Source organism: Rousettus aegyptiacus, unplaced genomic scaffold (assembly GCF_014176215.1).
Source record: "Rousettus aegyptiacus isolate mRouAeg1 unplaced genomic scaffold, mRouAeg1.p scaffold_m13_p_1, whole genome shotgun sequence".
Classification (NCBI taxonomy): Eukaryota; Metazoa; Chordata; class Mammalia; order Chiroptera; family Pteropodidae; genus Rousettus; species Rousettus aegyptiacus.
The window spans coordinates 26,038,653-26,057,320 of record NW_023416284.1 but is presented as its reverse complement, the minus strand read 5'-3'; the positions used below and the strand labels follow the sequence as shown (position 1 = coordinate 26,057,320).

The 18,668-nt window shown below is 36.6% G+C and overlaps 1 protein-coding gene across 12 annotated transcripts in view; it reads right to left on the bottom strand.

The window, feature by feature from the left end:
* Positions 1–18,668, bottom strand: part of NFYC (nuclear transcription factor Y subunit gamma) — a 58,281-nt gene that overhangs the window by 35,229 nt on the left and 4,384 nt on the right. The window contains exons 1-3 of one of the 12 annotated variants that reach the window (XM_036232530.1): positions 9,762–11,716; positions 7,909–8,002; positions 384–459 (exon numbers count right to left, since the gene is read on the bottom strand). The exons of 7 other annotated variants lie outside the window; for them this stretch is intronic. The gene's annotated coding sequence lies outside the window, so the exon portion shown is untranslated. Of the gene's footprint in view, positions 1–383; positions 460–7,908; positions 8,003–9,761; positions 11,717–11,738; positions 11,825–18,668 lie in introns of those variants that run through there. 4 more of the 12 variants (XM_036232526.1, XM_036232519.1, XM_016140037.2 and 1 more) reach the window with 4 other exon arrangements.

Sequence of the window (18,668 nt, the reverse complement as noted above, 5' to 3'; positions counted from 1 at the left end):
TTGTATGCATTGTTTTAAGGTATCTATTCGAACTGTTCAGAAAGATTAGTAGTCTCAGCTTTGACCACTAACTTAAATCCTGAAACCCCGAAAATCATTTCTATTCACTTGCTGCTCCCCACTCCCAACATCTCATCTCTGTGGCAATCAAAGAAGAGATGTGAAGGGCATTGCTGTCTCCTATCATATAAGCATCTCTCTTCTCTGTTGTCTCTCTTTCCATGCTCTGTCATTCTTCTATTTTATTCTTCCCCTTTGCATATCTCTAGGTCAGTAGCACCTATGAATACTCAGCTGTGAACAGTTGGGGGCAGTAAAGCACAGGGTAAAAACATGAAGAAAAAATGTACTGAACTGGAGTTTCTTGTTCTCTGGCTACTAACCTGCTATATGTTTATGATCTTGGGCAAATCACTTCTTGGAGCCTCTGCTCACCTACAGCAGAACCTCACAGAGCAGCTGCAGCACACAAACGGGAAAATACATGTTAGAAGGCCTCGAAAATTACCAGATAGCATATCATCATCACTGCTCAGGAAATTCTCAATTAAAAACCTGGAGGGTATTAAAAGAATGTCAAGATGAGCTTGGCTGTATTGATTTAGCTGTATGGATTCTGCTGATTCAGATACACTGAATTCTGCACTTTGCTTAGTGTCTTTTACCACTGATTTAAATGTCGAAAGAAAAAAAAAAGAGGAGAGGGAGGGCAGGCAGGCTGCAGCTTGAGAAGAAACAAATCTCCTACCTCCAATTATACAGCTATCAGGAATTGAGAATGTAAAGACCACTCCAAAGAGTGCAAAGCAAATGAGATGGTTATGCTAATCTCTCACATCTGTACTTGCTTTACACTTTGTAAAGTAGCTTCCTTTACATTATCTCATTTGTTTTTCACTACAAACACAACACAGGTACTGATATTCCCATCTGACAGATAAAAATACTTTATCCAGACAGACTGAGGGACTTGCCGTATGTCACAGGGCAAGTACATGCAGAGCTGGACCTAAAATCCATATGCCCTGATTCTCAGTTCTGTGCCCTTTCATATATGTCCTCCTCCCTTTTTAGAATTGATAACTTAGTGGAGGACCAAAAACTTAAGAACCTATGGATCTTCTCAGTCTGGAACATAAATCCACCAAGCCTTTACCTTTAGTTTTTTTTGATCAATTGCCTGGGAAAAGTACTCCAACATGCCAAGATGCCAGATTCTTACATGTTTCAAAGCAGAAAGCTTAAGGTTTTTCATGCTTGTTAAAGTTGCAGTTGCCCACAAGGACTGGGACTTGGGGATAGGTGGTCACCAACCAAGACTGGAGATGAAAAGATCTGGTGGATCGAGCTCAAAGTTCACTCTGTCCTGTGATGGAAGTCACTCTATCTCTTCACTATCATTCACAGGAATAGCGTTATCCTAGTCCCTCATTAAAGATGTTTCCATTGCTGCACACTTTTATGAGGAATCATCTGGCTAAATTTATGCAGTTCTTCCAAATTATAGCTATTGTTACTATTGTGAACATGGTGACAACGTTATTTTGCAGCCATCACTCCAAGAAATCAGAATTCTTTTGTTCTAACTACCTCCCTAGGGGTAAAGCAAGGTGTATAAATCACAGCTAAGAACTAAAAAGCAACTGGTTATTTAAGAACACAATGACTCATCTAAAAATACCAGTCTCTATGGTTCAAAGAAAGAACCCAAATCTAAAAGATGCCCAATATATACCACAAACTGTGTATCTACACAGCTAAGGAACAACATAGAACACCTAATACAACGCTAACCTCATATCTATCTGGAAAAAGTCAACTACTTATCAAACCTTAGTGAACTTAGAATTGACAAAAGACATTTTCCTAACACACTATGCTTTGCTCTGAAAAGAAAGGTGGCTGAGTTCACCTATCTCGTTTGACAAAAACTTTAAAAATAATTCAGTTTGACTATATATTTGATCCTTTTAAGTTTCACTTGTTTAGTCATATAAGATGAGATTATGTGAGAACTCCAGGAAATTTTCCATTTTTTTAAATTTGTGCCTTTTGGGGGAAGAGTAAACACAGGAAAAGGGGAAGTGGGAGGAAGAATTAGTCCCAAAAGATGAACACTGCTACACCTTGTGTTTTATGTACAGTAGCGAAGTGCAATTGCAAAGAGGACAGGGCTTATGTTACTAGCCTCTGCCTCTTGTTTCCTTGCCACAAAATGGGGTAGTAATCCTCTGTCCTAACTACCTTAGGTAAATACCAAGAGAATAAATATGAAATTACTCCATTAACTGTAAAGTATCGTTTCATATGAACATTACATACTATTAAAATGCTTAACTACCTTCAAGGGTAGCTTCATGGGCATTTGGCCACTTAATTACCAGAAGAGAAATAATCATAGAGTTCAGGATATAAATAACTGGATAAGATGGTTGTAAATTTACCACTATTTCTCCAGCGAAAAGCTTCTTATTGCCTTTTAGATTGAAGATAATTACAACATACCTAGCTTAGTAACTAAATGTAGGTGCCTTATATTAAATTCTGCTAGATTGTACAGATGTGGCTATTCTATTCCTGGTAATTTATTGTGTATGCTTCTCATCACTGTTACGATCATGTGGCTATAAATTACTTGCTAAGCAAATGTTGCCAAATTCCTACATGTGCATTTATGGTTGGCTTCCTGCAGAATACTGCCATTTGAGACTTCACAAAGCTAACATCAGTATGATTAAGCCTAATGCAACTCAGAAAAAAAAAAAAACTCCAGTCTGTGCATTGGATGACTACGTGTGTGTGTGTGTGTGTGTGTGTGTGTGTGTGTGTACACTTAAAGTTTAATCAAGAAAACTTAAGCTTATACATACACACACATATACACACATATAACTAATCCCAAAGGACTACTGATATTTTAAAAGAATATTGTACATTTTCAGGACAAGTGAAAGCCACCAGATTCTAGGACAGTATTTCTAATCTTTTACATATCAAGACACACAGAAAATGCTAATATTAGCTTTCTGAATATTTAACCTATGGGCTGATACTGATGCCCTCACTCAGTTTAACTTGTCCCAAAATCATACAGCATGCATGGAGTTCTAAGTATTCTGAGGAAAAAGTGGGCTTAACTAAACAGTGACACTTGTACTTTGTTATGCATGCCTGGATAAGGGAAGTTATAGATATTCCCTGGTTTTAACTAAACTAACATTCAAAAAACGACCAACTGACTTTTTAGAATAAAGGATACTAATTTATACAGGTGAGCTGTATGCTCAGATAATAGGGGTATGCAAGTTAAAAAGCTTAGAGAGCACTGACTGAGAGGACTCTACCATGTTCCCTTCTAGGTGTCTCAACTTGAGGGTCCAACATTTTTTTGTGTTTCCATCTTTGATATTAAGCTTTATTCTTCTGGTCCTGTACATTCTCTCCCTTGATTCTCCATTCATTCCCCAGGTTCAGCTATAATCTCTATGCACTTAAATTCCAAATATATATTACCAATGTTGATATTTCTCCAAAGCTCCAGTTTTGCATGCTGAACATCCCAACTGGAAAGCCATCCAGAATTCAAACTCCGTGTGTCCTAAAATACATTTATCGTCCTCTTTCTCCAAACCTGCACCTTCTAACTTTTTTGTTTCTATCCTCTAGTCAACTAGATTTGAAATCTGAGTCACCCTGGACGCTGTTCTTCAATTCTAATCAACTGCTAAATTCTGCAATAATAGTGTCCATCTCCTGACCTTTCTTCATACTGCCCTTAATTTTATTCGGCCTCTCATCACCTCCACATTAATAAAAAAAGATAATTACCATAATAATAGCTAATACTAATTTAGTGCTGTGTGTCAGGTTTGGTTCTAACCTCTTTACATTACTCTCTTTTGACCCTCATAACAAAAGTATGTGAACTCATTGCATTGTTCACTATTTCTACTGTTTTCTCAAATTCTACTCCTTTCTACATAATGATGCTTAATAAATCTTATAAAAGCATACTTCTGATAATGCCACATCAACCTATTATCCCAAACCTTCAAGGGACAGTTCAAATTTCTTAGCCAAGCAATCAAGGTAAGGCCCTCCATAATCTGACCCAACTTACTTCTCCATATTTCTTTCTTTTGCCCCTCCCTCTTGTCTCTAATGCATTTCCTTATGCTCTAAGCAGACTGGACCATTTACTGCTCTCTTCAGACCATACTGCACTTTTTGAATCATGACCTTGCTCCTATTCCCTATACCTGGAATGTCCTGTCCCTACATCCCTGAGTCCAACGCTCAGTTAAACTGCCTTCCTTCATTCCTAAGCTAGAAGTAAGGTCTCCCCTCCTCTGAATTCTGTGTCCTGTGCTTTTATTTTTCCATAGCAGTTTCATATATTTTATATACAACATCTGTCTCCCCTACCAGATTGTTAGATCCTGAAGTAAAGTTTTATTTGTATACATTTTTAAATCTTCACATAAAAGACATGCATGCATGGTAAATTAGTGAAAGAAAGTATAAAACATCTAACTTTAGTACTCTCTCAAAGGTTAAGAACTATATAGCTTAGATAAAGGAAACAATCATTTTATCTGGATATTTCCAGTCGAGCAGGTCTTTCCTTTAGTTGTCTATAAAAGTGAAACTATGGAGACAGATCAAAATGATAGTACTTCCCAGAAAAAAGGATAACCAAGTGAATCTGCACTGCTGTTTGCAGTGGTTATTTTAGCCTCTATTTTTCCTTTGAACTAAGGAACACAAGGTCACAAGCTGTGTTATGCCTCTTTAAAGTTAAACATTTACTAGGTTGTTTTTTTTTTCCTTTAGTTCTGCCTTTTCATTGGAATTTACCTTCATTTTTTATCCTTCAACTGCCCTTTTTCACTGCAGTGTGCAAAACTGTAATTTAATTTACAGTGAACATTCTAAATAGAGAAAAACTTTTGGTAAATTATTGAACAGTGGGGTCTGGCTTTGGGATACCAAAGGGAGAGACAGGAAGATAAGGGTGATAATACAAATAGGATCTGACCAAGTTCTAAAGAGCTGAGCCCAATACTGGGGCAGCAAAAAGAATAGATTAAAAAGGAAACGAAGTTTCTAGGAAATGCAGACATGACGTGGATACCATTCAGCTGTGAATTTTCAGTCACACTATACATTAGGACTTAAGATTACATAAGTTACATCATTCAAATTCTCATTCTTTCAATAAACTAACTTTTGTTCAAATATATGAAGGTGTTTTAAAGGAATCCAACTACAAAAGAGAAAAATTAAAAATTTTCAAGTAGATCATGGTCTATCAGAGAATATGCAAAATAAGAACAAAAACCAAATCCACAACTACACAAACACACACATGCAGATACACACAATACAACTTTGCTGGTGGTAAAGACTAAAGTCAGCATGGGTAAAATAATATTTTGGGAGTATACAAACAATGATTTCTATTTTAGACTTGTCAAATGCTTTAAATGATCCTGGGAAGTTTGTTTATTAAATACAGGTTGGCTTAAAAACACTTGAAGAACCAGGCCCAAACTTGTTTGGGAATTAACTTGTTCTTGAAGTGTGTTAACAAAAACAAAATAAAACAAAACAACAACAACAACAAAAACCAACTAACTGGCACAGGTGTTGTATTTGTATATCTTAGTGTACTTCCTTGTAATGTATAAAGTGACCCAGCTCTCTGGGATGCCTCTGCCAGGTAGGCACCATTAGCTTCCTAGCTGATTCTCAGCTTTCTGAATAAGCAACTGGCTAAGGCAAGAGATCTTCAGATCTCAGATAAGTCTGCTTCCATGGCAGACTTTCTAACCAAGAGACCACGTGGAGACTACTGAACCTCTTCCATGGTCCATTTTCTCCCTGTTCCTGTACAAGATGTACCAAAAGGGAAACAAATATGTAAAATAAAAGGTAAAAACAACCTGGGGAATAAAAGAACCATGGAATGAACTAAATGGGAGTTGAATCTCTAAACTTTCATAGGCAAGTCATTAAAAAGCCGGAAGACTAGGGCATGTACATCTCTGAGCCTCAACTTCTCCACTTTAAAGAAGGGAACTAGACTAGATCCCTAAGTGATTTTCATTAGCCTACTTAAGAGTATACAAACTCTATGTATATATTATCAAGGGTAAGGATAGGCAAAAATAACTTCATTCATGAAGACTGTCTATAAATGATTTGCTTTAAGAATGTTTTTTGGGTAAATGAAGCCTCCACAAAAGTATATAGCTTCTTTTAAAGACTTCATCTTATTTTAGGAATAAAACCCCACAGTGACCATGATTGCTGTTTTCAAGCATACACATTCCAGAAACTGGAATTTTATTTGGACAAGCCAATGCCAATTTTGCCAGGCCTTATTCTATGCACAGAAAGGAGGCAGATATCAATGCTGACTGACTATGCCTGAGGAAATGACTTAATAGGACAGGAAACTGAACAGATCACAAAATATCCACCCCACCCCAGGGTGGGAAGGGAGTCCTAAAAATAGATGACAGCAGGCATGTAAAATGCGTGAGGAGATCCCTATGGGTTTCCACCATTTATCTTGGAAATGTATCTCACAGTAGGTATCAACTGTGTGAAATTTATGCTAGTGTTTGTATTTTGATGAAAGACCAATTATTTTTTTAAAAAGTCTTCAACCCAACATTTACATGCCTGCTACTACTATGCAAGCTGTAACTACCTCCTAAACTTGAAAATTGACAGAAAGATCATATGACCACAAAGCAAACAAAATAAAATGGTTCAGGTTTACCTTATAAATATTCGGTACACAAACTAAAAATGTAACCTCTGCTGATAAACATCTGCAACTATTACAACTTACCTGTATTATAATGCAAATTTCAGTATTCAATCAGAACAGGTTTCCAACTTTTATTGAGCAGTTCCTAAACCTAATAAGCGTTTCAAAAAAATCAGCATTTCCATACCACCTTATTCCGAGAGGACCCTAATTTTTGACAAAGAGGTTAAAATTAAAATGCTTGGTAAGGGAAGGTTTTTTGATGGTCTCAATGTATGCGTTATACCCAGTCACATCAGCATAAACAGGAATATGGAGGTAGAGATATGTGGAGCCAATTTAAAAAAGAAGTGTCAGGTTTAAACAAGCTACTCTGTGAACATATTAAAATACTGGCTTTTTTTTTTTTTTTTTTTTTTTTTTGTATACCACTCCTATCTTCATAAGCATTTAACCCACCAAGAGTTGGGATTAGCAACAACTAATTTATGTAGCACTTCGCAATTTGCAAAGCACTTTTGACATACATGATCTCATTTGAGACTCACCACTAAATAGGAAGGCGCTATTTTTAGGTCCCATTTTTACATGTGAGGAAGCTGACACTAAATGGCTGACTTGCCCAAGCTCACAAAGCTGGCAATAGCTGTGTGGGACCTGAACACAAATCTCCTGACTTTTAAATAGCCTGCTTTTGCTACTGCACTATGCTGCCTCAAATAATGTAATCAGAGTAAATAAATGCCCAAATCTCAGACCCCATCTAAGCCTCTCCTACTCGCACACAGTCACCCCTAGTCTAAGTTATAGTTAACTCTAAAAGGTCTTTGCTCCTTATGGAAGTAGCGTTTTCATTTCTCTGGGAAACATTTACCTGGCTATAGTGCAAATGAAGAGATCATATAAATACCATTCTATAATACTGGAAAATATCTTAGTCACCAAGGGCTCTGCATAGGCATGCCTATGTGCATTTTCCAGGTAGTGGGTCAGATTCTGAGTCGATGACCCTAAAAAGGTTAAAACCCAGGCTAGAGACGGTGGCTAGATATCTTTCCAAGAAACTAAATCCACAAAGTTCTTAATATAAAGAGTTTTATCTAGGCTTCGTATAGTGCCCCACTTACCTTCAGCCTCCCCTCTCCAGGCCTTCTTCCAGAGCCAGTAGGGTCATTCGGTATCTATAACTGTTTTTTAAATCACATATAAAACCTGCAGCAACTAATAACATATAAATCAATGACTTGTAAAAACTAAATTAAAATAATTAGGTTAAAATGTAATCCTTAACATATACTCCTTTCTCTTATGACATAACTTCCCAGAATGACTGTTTTCTTTACCATAGCATTGCAATTCCCCAAAAGAAGTTTCACAAACATAACTACTTTGAACTCCTGAAATACCATTCTTCACCAAGAACCCTCTAGATTACACAGAAGACAAGGTAGCATGCAAGGAATTCTGAATCTGTTAAGCAGTTCACTCAACTATCATACCAAAAGGATTTAGAATTTTTTTGCTGGGGGGAGGGAACATATAAGAGTGGGAGAGAATGAATACAGCCCTATTGTCTTATTGCTTGAAAACTAATTCGAATCTATAACATAGTCCTACTAACCACTCAACTTGAACATCAAAAGTACAGTCTATTTTCATCTTAAATAGAGCTTTTCAGTTCAAATCTGTATAAATAAACTTTGTCCTTCAATCTTTCAACTCCTCGGCAGTTTTTCAAGGTCACTTTTGCGAGCAACGACAGAGGCCTGCATTTGGCAAATTTGACTACTACACTACTCCAATTCTAAGAGTCCAAAATCTAAACCCCTATTGATCCTCTCAGGTAAATCCTTTACTTGAGGGGAAGTGAAGGGAAGGCAAATCAACACCCACCAAACTTCTCTTCTAAGAGGGCCTGCTCCTGTTCCCTACCCAGAGACTGAGTGCTGCTGGCTCACTGTTTCACACTGAGTCTGCTGCAGAAATGTTCCAATGACCTTCATTCCATACTTGCAAATAAAAAGAAAACAAAGAATTGCTTTTTAAAATCAAATGTATTATATAGATCTTTAGTATGTGAGGTGGAAGATTTCACTAGTCACAAGAACTGGCTAGTTATTGATTAGCAACCTGCATATGCTTCATATGCTAAAGAGGAAAAAATAATTTATCAAGGGCAAAAGACAGGGTGCCTACACTCTTAACTTTCCTATTCACAAACTGCACATAAATTAGGATTTAAATATTTCATACAGAAAATGAAAAGCATTTTGTTCATATCATTTTAAAGAACCAAATCAACACCTGACAAAATGTGTGAAATTGGTGGAAAAAGATTTGCTCTTGTCACTGTCAGTATAGTAGAGTTATGTTCTAACCAGAATTCTATGCTAAAATGTGCATTTTAAAACAAAGATTGTTACTTAATCAAATTGGTACTTACTAGAATCTAGAAATAGACAGATAAATCAAGAAAGTTATGGGAGAATTTCACATTGGCATGTGGGCCTTCACCATTAGAAGCTGCATCAGTGCAAATCATATTTTAACACAAATTTAGAACAGCAATAGTGTTGCTTCTACTTCTGAAAACACAGATGTCAACAAAGTGCATGGAAATAGAAAAAGTCTTACAACAACTCAGCTTATTCTGTAGGAAAGCTTCAGTGCACTTGAACAAAGGAAAATTATTTGGAAAACAGTTAAGTTTACCCAATGCAAAGAGAAAGTGCTCTGCTTCTGTGTGCCCTGAAAAATGATTAGCCTTTCTCCATGTACCTGATCTTGTCCATACTCAACTAGGAAAAGAAATCCCAGTTGAAGGGCATGCAAAATCTAAACAGAGCAAGGTATTCTAGGTGCACCAAAAGGTATGCATGGAATGTAAAGTGGCCATTTTCTGAAACAGTGCAACTTGTCTACACTCTCTGAAGCTAAACAGTTTCTACCATTTTAACACAAAACAAAGAATTAAACTTACCGGGAACTGCATTAATTTTACATGTAGTTATTTATATCTCCTCGGACAGGGAGAATTTAAGTCACTCCTATCCCTCCCCCCCAAAAGGACGGAGGAAACAAAAGGCAGCAGGAGATGCAGAAACCTGAGTCTGGAATGTCCACTCCAGTGAAAACCCGAACAGCTGTCCCCCCACCCTCTAGCAAACTATTCGCCATTTTTCTTTGTCTTTCAGCTGACCCCTGCCTCAGTGAAAAACTCCGAGGCTCCAATGAAGCCCTGCAGCCTCCTTCCACTTTAACAGTCAAAGGCATTCAATCTAGCATGCTATTTGACACCAAACCTTGCCTCCAAAGTGGTCCCATTGGCTGAGCTGCTTTATAGGCTAAGAATACAAAGCCATGATTGGCTGTTCACGTCATCAGTTACCTCCTTTGTACACTTCCTGTTTTAAAGTTACCTTGAGAAGCAGAACAGGGGTCAGATCCAGACTCCAAACTACAGGGAACTTAAGGCACGAAAACGCCTGGCAAATGCACACAGCAGATGCACTAGGGCTTCATGTGCTTCCAAAAGGGAGGATACTACAAATTTAGAGTTGTTTTTAAAATCACATGAAAGGGCTGTTACAGTTCCCACCCTAAGGATTTCTCATTGGCTGTCAGAGTTCCATTTAAAAAATTTAAGGTAATTTAACTGCTTCTGATTGGCCATCAAAGATGTCTGTAAGATATTGCTACAGTATCCTATGGCAGTAAACCAGAGAAGCAATGTACACAAGGTTGGAAGTTGTGACTTAACTATTTTCGATTTTCTGCTGAGCATTAACAGAAATTGAAAAAGAAAATTGGGTGTGGTAATCCAATGGCTCCAAAGAAAATGCAGCTTCTTTAACAGTGCCAAAAAGTAATTTCAATGGTCATACAATAATCTGCAGAATTTCTAAAAAGGCATCTGTCACTGTGTCCATGGTAATTTTAAAAGCACATGTATCAGTCAGTACCAGGCAAATCACTTTATTTCGAAACACAAACTAATTTAAACAGGAAAATTCTGGGGTAATATATAAAGTTAGTGGCAGAAACAGTGGCATTTCCAAAGTCTACCAGTAACCCAGAAGGCATTCTAATGATAAAGGGGGAGAAAAAATAGCAAAGAAGATAGAACATCAGTGAATATATTTTTAAAGCACATTACAGTTTGCTATATTAATTTATTTAGGGCAGTCACAAAATGTAGCTGATTAGCTTTTAATTGATGATAATTTTTTTTTTTTACCACATTTTCAAGAATAAATAGGAGAGCTGATCCCAGCCTGAGATATTATAAATACAGGTATCCCTTGCTTTTCTAAAGTTCACTTTACACCACTTCACTTTTACAAAAGACCTAATTACTACCCGTTTTCATTAACCAAAAGAAAATCCAAAAGGATTTTTGCTTTTATGAAAAAATACAAAAAGCAAAAATAAGTCAGCATTAGTTTTGCAGTTAGCACTGGAACAGTAAAAGTGGCACCACCAAACTCCTTCCCCAGGAACTAGGAACACTTAGCATCTCAGCATCGACTGGCCTTGAACTGTGTCTGTAAGCATCTGTGCTTTATTTCAATTTATTTTGTACATCTATTAGCAAGATATGTCCTAAGGTGATTGCTTCTTCACTTTACACCATTTCGGCTTACAAAGGTTTCACAGTAATGATCTACTTTCGGATAGCAGAGGAAATAGGTAGTATTGTGGTTACTGAAGACATTCTGGGGTACTGAAGCTTACCAGAGTTGGTTGAAGATTTACTTATGGGTTTGGGGCCCAACTGTTTAGGTTTTAAGAGGAGCTTCTTAAAACGGTGAAAATCAGTTAACGTGACTTTTTTCTTTTTTACAAAATATGAAAGTAGAAACATCTCACTATTACTTGGGGTCTTTAACAATCTCCTTAGATCTGCTCTCCCCATCAAAGCTAAGTATCCCAGAAGGAAACAACACAACTATTTTACCAGGTAGATGAGCTCTCTTCTAGAAATACCTTGGTTGATCTCACATGAGAGGTCATCGTGGGCATATGCAGAGATTCGGCAAAGCCCTGAAATAAAAGCAAGGCAGTCTGTCCAATCACTTTGCCATGTTAACTTCTCTACACACATTCTACTCATTTTCTACACTGAAATAATTTCTTTATACTAACCAGTGCCAAGTTCTGTCCTGAGAACTTTAACCCTCTAATCCTCACTATCTATCCCCTTTTACATATGAGAAAGAATGAGGTTCAGAAAAGTTAAACTGGCCCCCTAACCATATACCTAGGATGCAAACTCAAGTCCCACATAGGGTAGTACACTTTCCACTGCACCAATTGCTTACCAAAACATGGAACACCTCAGGGCACATCTAAGAAAATTCTTAGGTGCCACACACACATACAGATAGCATAAGTCATTACATGCAACTTCATTAATTTAAAAATCAGAAATGAGACTAACGTTGAATTTGATCTGTTGGTTATAGGCTTAGCTAAGTATTTGATAAAATAGACCCTATAAATTGGTACACATTTTATTACTCGACTATTAGGAACATTTAACCTGTAGTAAATCACATTTATAATTTATAAGGACTTAAAATAACTAACAATCATTAAAAACAATATACTTTAAAATATTAAGGGACTGCAAGGCAATTTCACTATTGCATCTAAATAAGAGTTTAGTTAAGCTAATAGGGTATGTTGTGGGGCAATTCCTGAAGCTACACAGAATCATAGGTATTATAATCCTTTTCTCAAAAGTTTAGATCACAGATTCTGAATAGGTATCAGTCTAAGAAAAGGCAGAAGGCCAACAGACCAGTGTGCCTTATCCACACTAGAGCCTCTTTTAACCTAAAACACTATGGGTCAAGTCAGCTGCAAGGAAGCAAAGCAGCTCATTTGAAGAGTGGGACACAGAGTAACAGAAAAAAAACATATTCACAACACTATTAATCAGTGCCACTATCGCAAAATAACTTACGCTCTTGGGAGTCAGCCAGAGCTAGTTTCAAATTCTGACTCCTCTACTGGACTAACCCTGAGACTGTTTCCTCATTTGTCATATACAGATATCTCTATCACAGAGCCACTGTAAGAATTAAATGAGCTAATAACATATGTAAAGTATGTTGTACTGAATAAGCACTGAAAAAAAAAAAATAGAAAGTGCTAAAAGTCACCCAATCCAAATCTCTTGTTTTAAAAAGGGCTTAAGGTTCAGAGAGACCTAGCTCCTTAAGGTCCTAAAGCTACCATGAGGAAATGTCTCTTTTTATCTCTAGTATACTCTGCAGCTCTGCAGAAAGCAACTCCTGAGCCATAAAGGGCAGTGTGGGAGAAGTACCAGCTGCTACTAAAAATCTTCCCCAGTTTTTATGCCAGAAATCCATGCCTTTCACCACCAACCCTGGCTGAGGTCTGCTTATTATTACAAAAGCCTACCCTTTGATTCTGCTTTTGACGTACCAGATTAAACCAAACATGTCTCTATACCCCGTGAAGGTCTTTGGCATAGGTTTTATTAGTCCTTGGCAGTTTGCAAAAACAAACAAACAAACAAAAAACCATTTCAACGCCTATTTCTCATCAATAGTCGCCTTAGTAGAATTCAAGCCACTGGAAGAGAACTTGAATTATCCTAGAATTTCATTTGGCAGCCTGACCCATTTGCTTACTATAGCTTTCACTCCCCTAGCCTGTCATTACTTTGGACTAAGAGCCTCATGGGATCGCTAGGATTCCAACTCACATTCCTTCCTGAACCTGGATCTCAGCAGCCTTCTATACCAGATATATGCATCATCTTGCCCTAAAAAACACTCAGATCACTATGAAACAAAACCAGTGCCTCTGGTTACACAGTTCAGGCTTTTATGCTCTCAAAGGCAGAATGGGAACTGATGCTCTTAGTCTGAAAATTGATTTTGAAACACAGCTACCTACTTACTAGCTTTATGACCTTGGACGAGTTACTTAACCATTTCTGAGCTCACTTCCTCATGTGTAAAATGGGGGAGAGGGGACCCACCAACTCGAAATAGTGTTGAGGCTTAAATAAGTTAGAGCACTCAGAATTAATACCTGCTATGTGACAGGTGCTCAACTAATATCAAAATATACATTTGACCATAGCACTTATCACATATTATAATTACTTTTTATCATGTCTCTATTACTAGAAAAGAGCTTCTTGAAGGCAACAATTGTGTCTTATTTATATCCACATATATCCTTAGTGCTTGGTACAGAGATATAAAACCCAGCCTTAACTATAGTGTCAAGAAAATAACAGGGAGTAGTGGAGGACTGAGGAAAACTGGAGAGTACATGTCTCATCTAAAAGGGCAGCTACTACTTAGTGCCATCTGTCAAAGGCCATGGAGGAACTCTGGTCCACTGCAGTTAAGAGCTGCGATGATGATAAAAAAAAAAAAAAAAAAAAAAAAAAGCAAAAGCCAGATCCTGGACACAAAAAGTTGATGTTAGAACAGCTCCTAATCTGGCCTTCTGAGGAATGACTGACTGAAGGATCAAAAGTTGGCCTCAACCACTATGACAATTTCTGTCAAGGACAAGGTCTTGCTCAGTATTCCAGATTACTTGATTTGGGAGTTACACTATAACCCAGCAGAAGCTAAAACAGCAGCAAAAATACTGGGCTCTTCAGTGGCCTGAACATTTTATTGATGGTGTCCTTAACTAACTCCTTCAGACTAAGTAAACCCGGGGGTCCCAGGAAATCTCAGAGAACCTGTAGAGAAAAATAAACTTCTCATATGTTGGAATGGGGACACAAAGCCATATTCATTTGAATATTAAATATATTGTATGCATCATTATATACTAAGTTGATGAGATGGATATATATAGTAGTTTGTTTTTTAATGATGTTGTTATAGGTTAGGTAGATGGGGAACTTTTTTAAGAACAGCTTTAAAAAAAAAAATAACACACACACCTTTAATCCAACCACTCAGAATCAAGCACTGTTGGTATTTTAGGTTATATACTCTTAGAAATTTTTCTTATGTAAATGAGATAAGAGGCCTAGTCCAGCAATATTAAAAAATAGTATACAAACTATTTTGTAATGTTTTTTCACTTAAAAACGTGAATACTTTTTCATATCAAATATAGATCTATATCATCTGTAATTGAATAACACTCCATTGAATGGATGTGACATAATTTTTAATAAGTTCCATATTAATAATCTCAAATTTTTCAATTTAAAAATATTATAAATAGCACCAGGGAAATCCATTATGCCCATCCCTTGTACCACTACCCTCATTATCTCTTTCAGAACTGTTGCAGTGGCTTCATAAATAGTATACTTTTGTCTGTTTTTTGAAAAAAACAAGCCAACTTGTTTTAATGTTAACTCTTTCCATTTTCAATTTTGGCTTAAATTTTTAAAAAATTATAAACTGATCAAAGAAAATAGGGCTGCCAGGTTGTAACTTCTGAACCATATTTTTCACCCGACTTGGTCCTGAACAACTATTGGCCATTTGCCAAATCAAATCCGCCTTTGAGATTTAAGAAAAAGAATGTCAACACATTTTCAAAAGTATCTGACAGGAAGTCTGAAGATAATCCTCAAAGAAGTCGCAGAAACATTTTGAACGACATCAGGAGAATAGAGAACCTAGCACTGGTACTCAGTAGTAAATGGTTGCTCAATAAATGAATAAAATAACTAATAAATAAGACCTTAAGTCTCATTCTGACTTTTAAAATTCTGACTTTTAAAAAATTATATTCTGACTTTTAAAAAATTATATTCTCCAAAGCATAAATTAAGACTAGTAGATGGAAAACTATTCTAGAGGAACCTATTTCAGCTCTCAGAGGTATCCAAAGATGGCACAAGCTGCCTCAGAAGCTATGGATGGGGTTGTTAGCAAGGCTGTTGGAACACTTGACAGAAATGTGTAAAGACAAGATGAAAAAGAGCAGCCATGTGGAGAAGCAGGGGTAAAAAAAGAAGCTGGGTCTTTGCAGCTAGACAGATTTAGATTGTAATCCTTCCTCACCTCTTTTTAGCTGAGTAACCCTGGGTAAGTTACTTAACCCCACTGAGGCCAATTTCTTAAACTACAAAACGTCTTGCAAGGTTATAAGGATTAAGGATACTTTCATTCATTCAAATAAGTACTTATATGTGTAGGCATTATGTTAAAGATCTGGGGATCCTAAACAAGACAGTCCTTGTCCTCAAGGGGATTAAAGTCTATTATAACATACAGGAAAATTAAAATAGGCAACCATAGTGCTATGTGTTAAGAATAACAATAGGGGCAAAAGCATAATACAGGACATAAGCAGAGCCTATTTCAGTTTCAGGCTAGTCAGAGAAGGCTTCTTGGGAGATTTAATAACCTACTTAGATAGATAAGCAAACTGCATGTACAAAGGCCTGGAGCTGATAGAGAAGGATTACATTCCTGGAACGCCTGTAGTTGGTATGGCAACAGCCCAGAAGTAAGAGGCTAGAAGTAAAGTTAGGAAAGTAAACAAGGCTGGAAAAGGCGAAGATACTGGAATGTTACTCTGAGGACAATGGTGAGCCACTGAAGAGTTTTAAGCACCATTAGATTACCCTTTTAAAAGATCCTTTTGGGTAAAATATGGAGAAGGAGACAAGGTGGGAGGGTGGCAGCACTCTAGTGAAATAACAGAAAACAGGACACTGCAAGTTAATCTAGTTACTGGAAAAAGTAACGAAGCTGTTGAAAAGTAGACAAATGAAAAATACTAAGATAAAAAAATCACTTAAGACCAGTGGTTAATAAATGTATGTAAAATAACAACACCATGCCTGATAAACAGCAAATGCTCCCAAAAATGGTAGCTGCTACTAATATTATTGTTATTGGGAACTGGATCAGATGACCTTTAAAATCACATTCATCCCAAGAGTCTTTGTTATCTCAGAAACATACCTTAAATATGTTCTCAGAAAAGTGCTTTCCTACTAATGGCCGAACTATCCCATACAAAAGGTTTCATTTTTTCTTCATAAACTCTCTACACCAGAACTGCTCAACCGGGCTCAACTACACGCCAGTCATAACATAAAATGTTTATTAGACCTCCTTACAAACAGGGTTCCATGGCCAAAGAAGTTTGAGAAACATTGCATAATGTATGATTTCTTCTCCTAAAGAGTCCTAAGGCACATGAGTACAAAAATTCTCAATACTAATTCTGCAGTAAAGAAATGCATTTCGTTTTGGCCATTATTTTGTCAAGAATCCTTTTTTCATCCCCAGAGGACACTTATTAGCATTGTATAAAAACTAATGTTCAATAAAACTTGGGAAATGCTGCTCTAAGCCAACCTACAAACGTTAGTGGAATGAAAAGACTATAAACAACTCTATTCTGACCACCTTCCAAAATGGTTAGTTTTACATATATTATGGCATTTTACCTTTTTAATTTAGTTTTACTGAAAATGGCATTAAATATGACCATAAATAGCAACCCTCTGCCTCCCAAATTATTGCCAACCAAATATGCTTTGTTTCTTTAAAAGGCCCCAACTTTGTCATCTGATAATAAGCAAATTTAAGTAACCTTCCAGGTACAGTATTAACTTTTAAGACAGTTAAAAATGACAGATATTCAACTGTACTTTTTCTTTTAAATGGACAGACTGTGCCACTGGTGAGGGGATATGTTTTCTACTAGGCAAAGAATCTTACTTCGTATAGATCACTGGACAATTTGTAGCTCCCGAGGAAAAGGTTAATAGTAATTAGGGATTGTGAAAACCTTCAGTAACTCTAATAGATTTTAACCAATGACATGATACCAAATATTCTATAGTCCAATGTATTTCCTATGAGTCACAGAAGCATTTGTTGAAGCACTGCTCAAGATCACTAATTATAGCTCATACCCATGAAAGTATTTAGAATAATTCTTGAATCTGGTTTATAACTATATACTGTTGACTTTTAAATAGAGGATATTCTTTAAAAAGACATGGAGATTTGAACCTTTAATTTAAACCTATTCTACTGGACACATTCAAATACAAAGGTTAGATTAGTCCCTCTCTCTAAACTGCCCCTTAAGTTTATCCATTGGAAAGCTTTCACAGTATAAAAGAATGAACAGTGGATTTAGAAGTAATCTGTCTGCAGACAAAAAAGAACTTAAACCAAAATAGAAAATACAACTCCCATGCTGAAAATGAGTGCAGGTGTTGCCTCACTGCTATCAGGTACAACACTGCTAAAACATGGAGAAGTATGACAAATTGCAACCTTGCAAAAATTTCTGCAAGCAAAGAGATTTTTCCCTAACCTATTCCAACAATGTTGCCTTTCTGCTTATTTCAAAGAAAATGTTACCCGGATGACCATAAACCAAACTGACAGTCCCAACTTCAACTGACAATTTCTACAATAATAATAATAATAATAATAATAATAATAATAATAATGGCTATAATGCAAATTTCTTTCTTTCTGGTTATTCTGATTTCAATAATCATTGATACTTGGCAAATATGAAAAAGTTTTCATCTCATCAGAATCATTACTACTCAGCACCTGGGTTAATGAAGATGATTGGGAGACAATCTAACCCTAAAACAAACTCCTGAACCACAACAGCACAAATAAATTATGTTATGTCTTTCATGTCAAGTGGTTGCTCTCTATGTGGAAATCTTACTGTACACAACAGAGTAGACAATTACAAAAGGCCTCCTCATCAGAGAATTCTAACTGGCTATCCAGAGAGACTTTATGTTGTTCTAAAAAGAAGGGTCCACTTAATGACAAGCACCTACTATATGCTATTGTATTCATTTTTCATAATTACTCTATAAGTATCATTACCACTACTTTACAACAGGAAGAAACTAAAGCTCACACAGGTT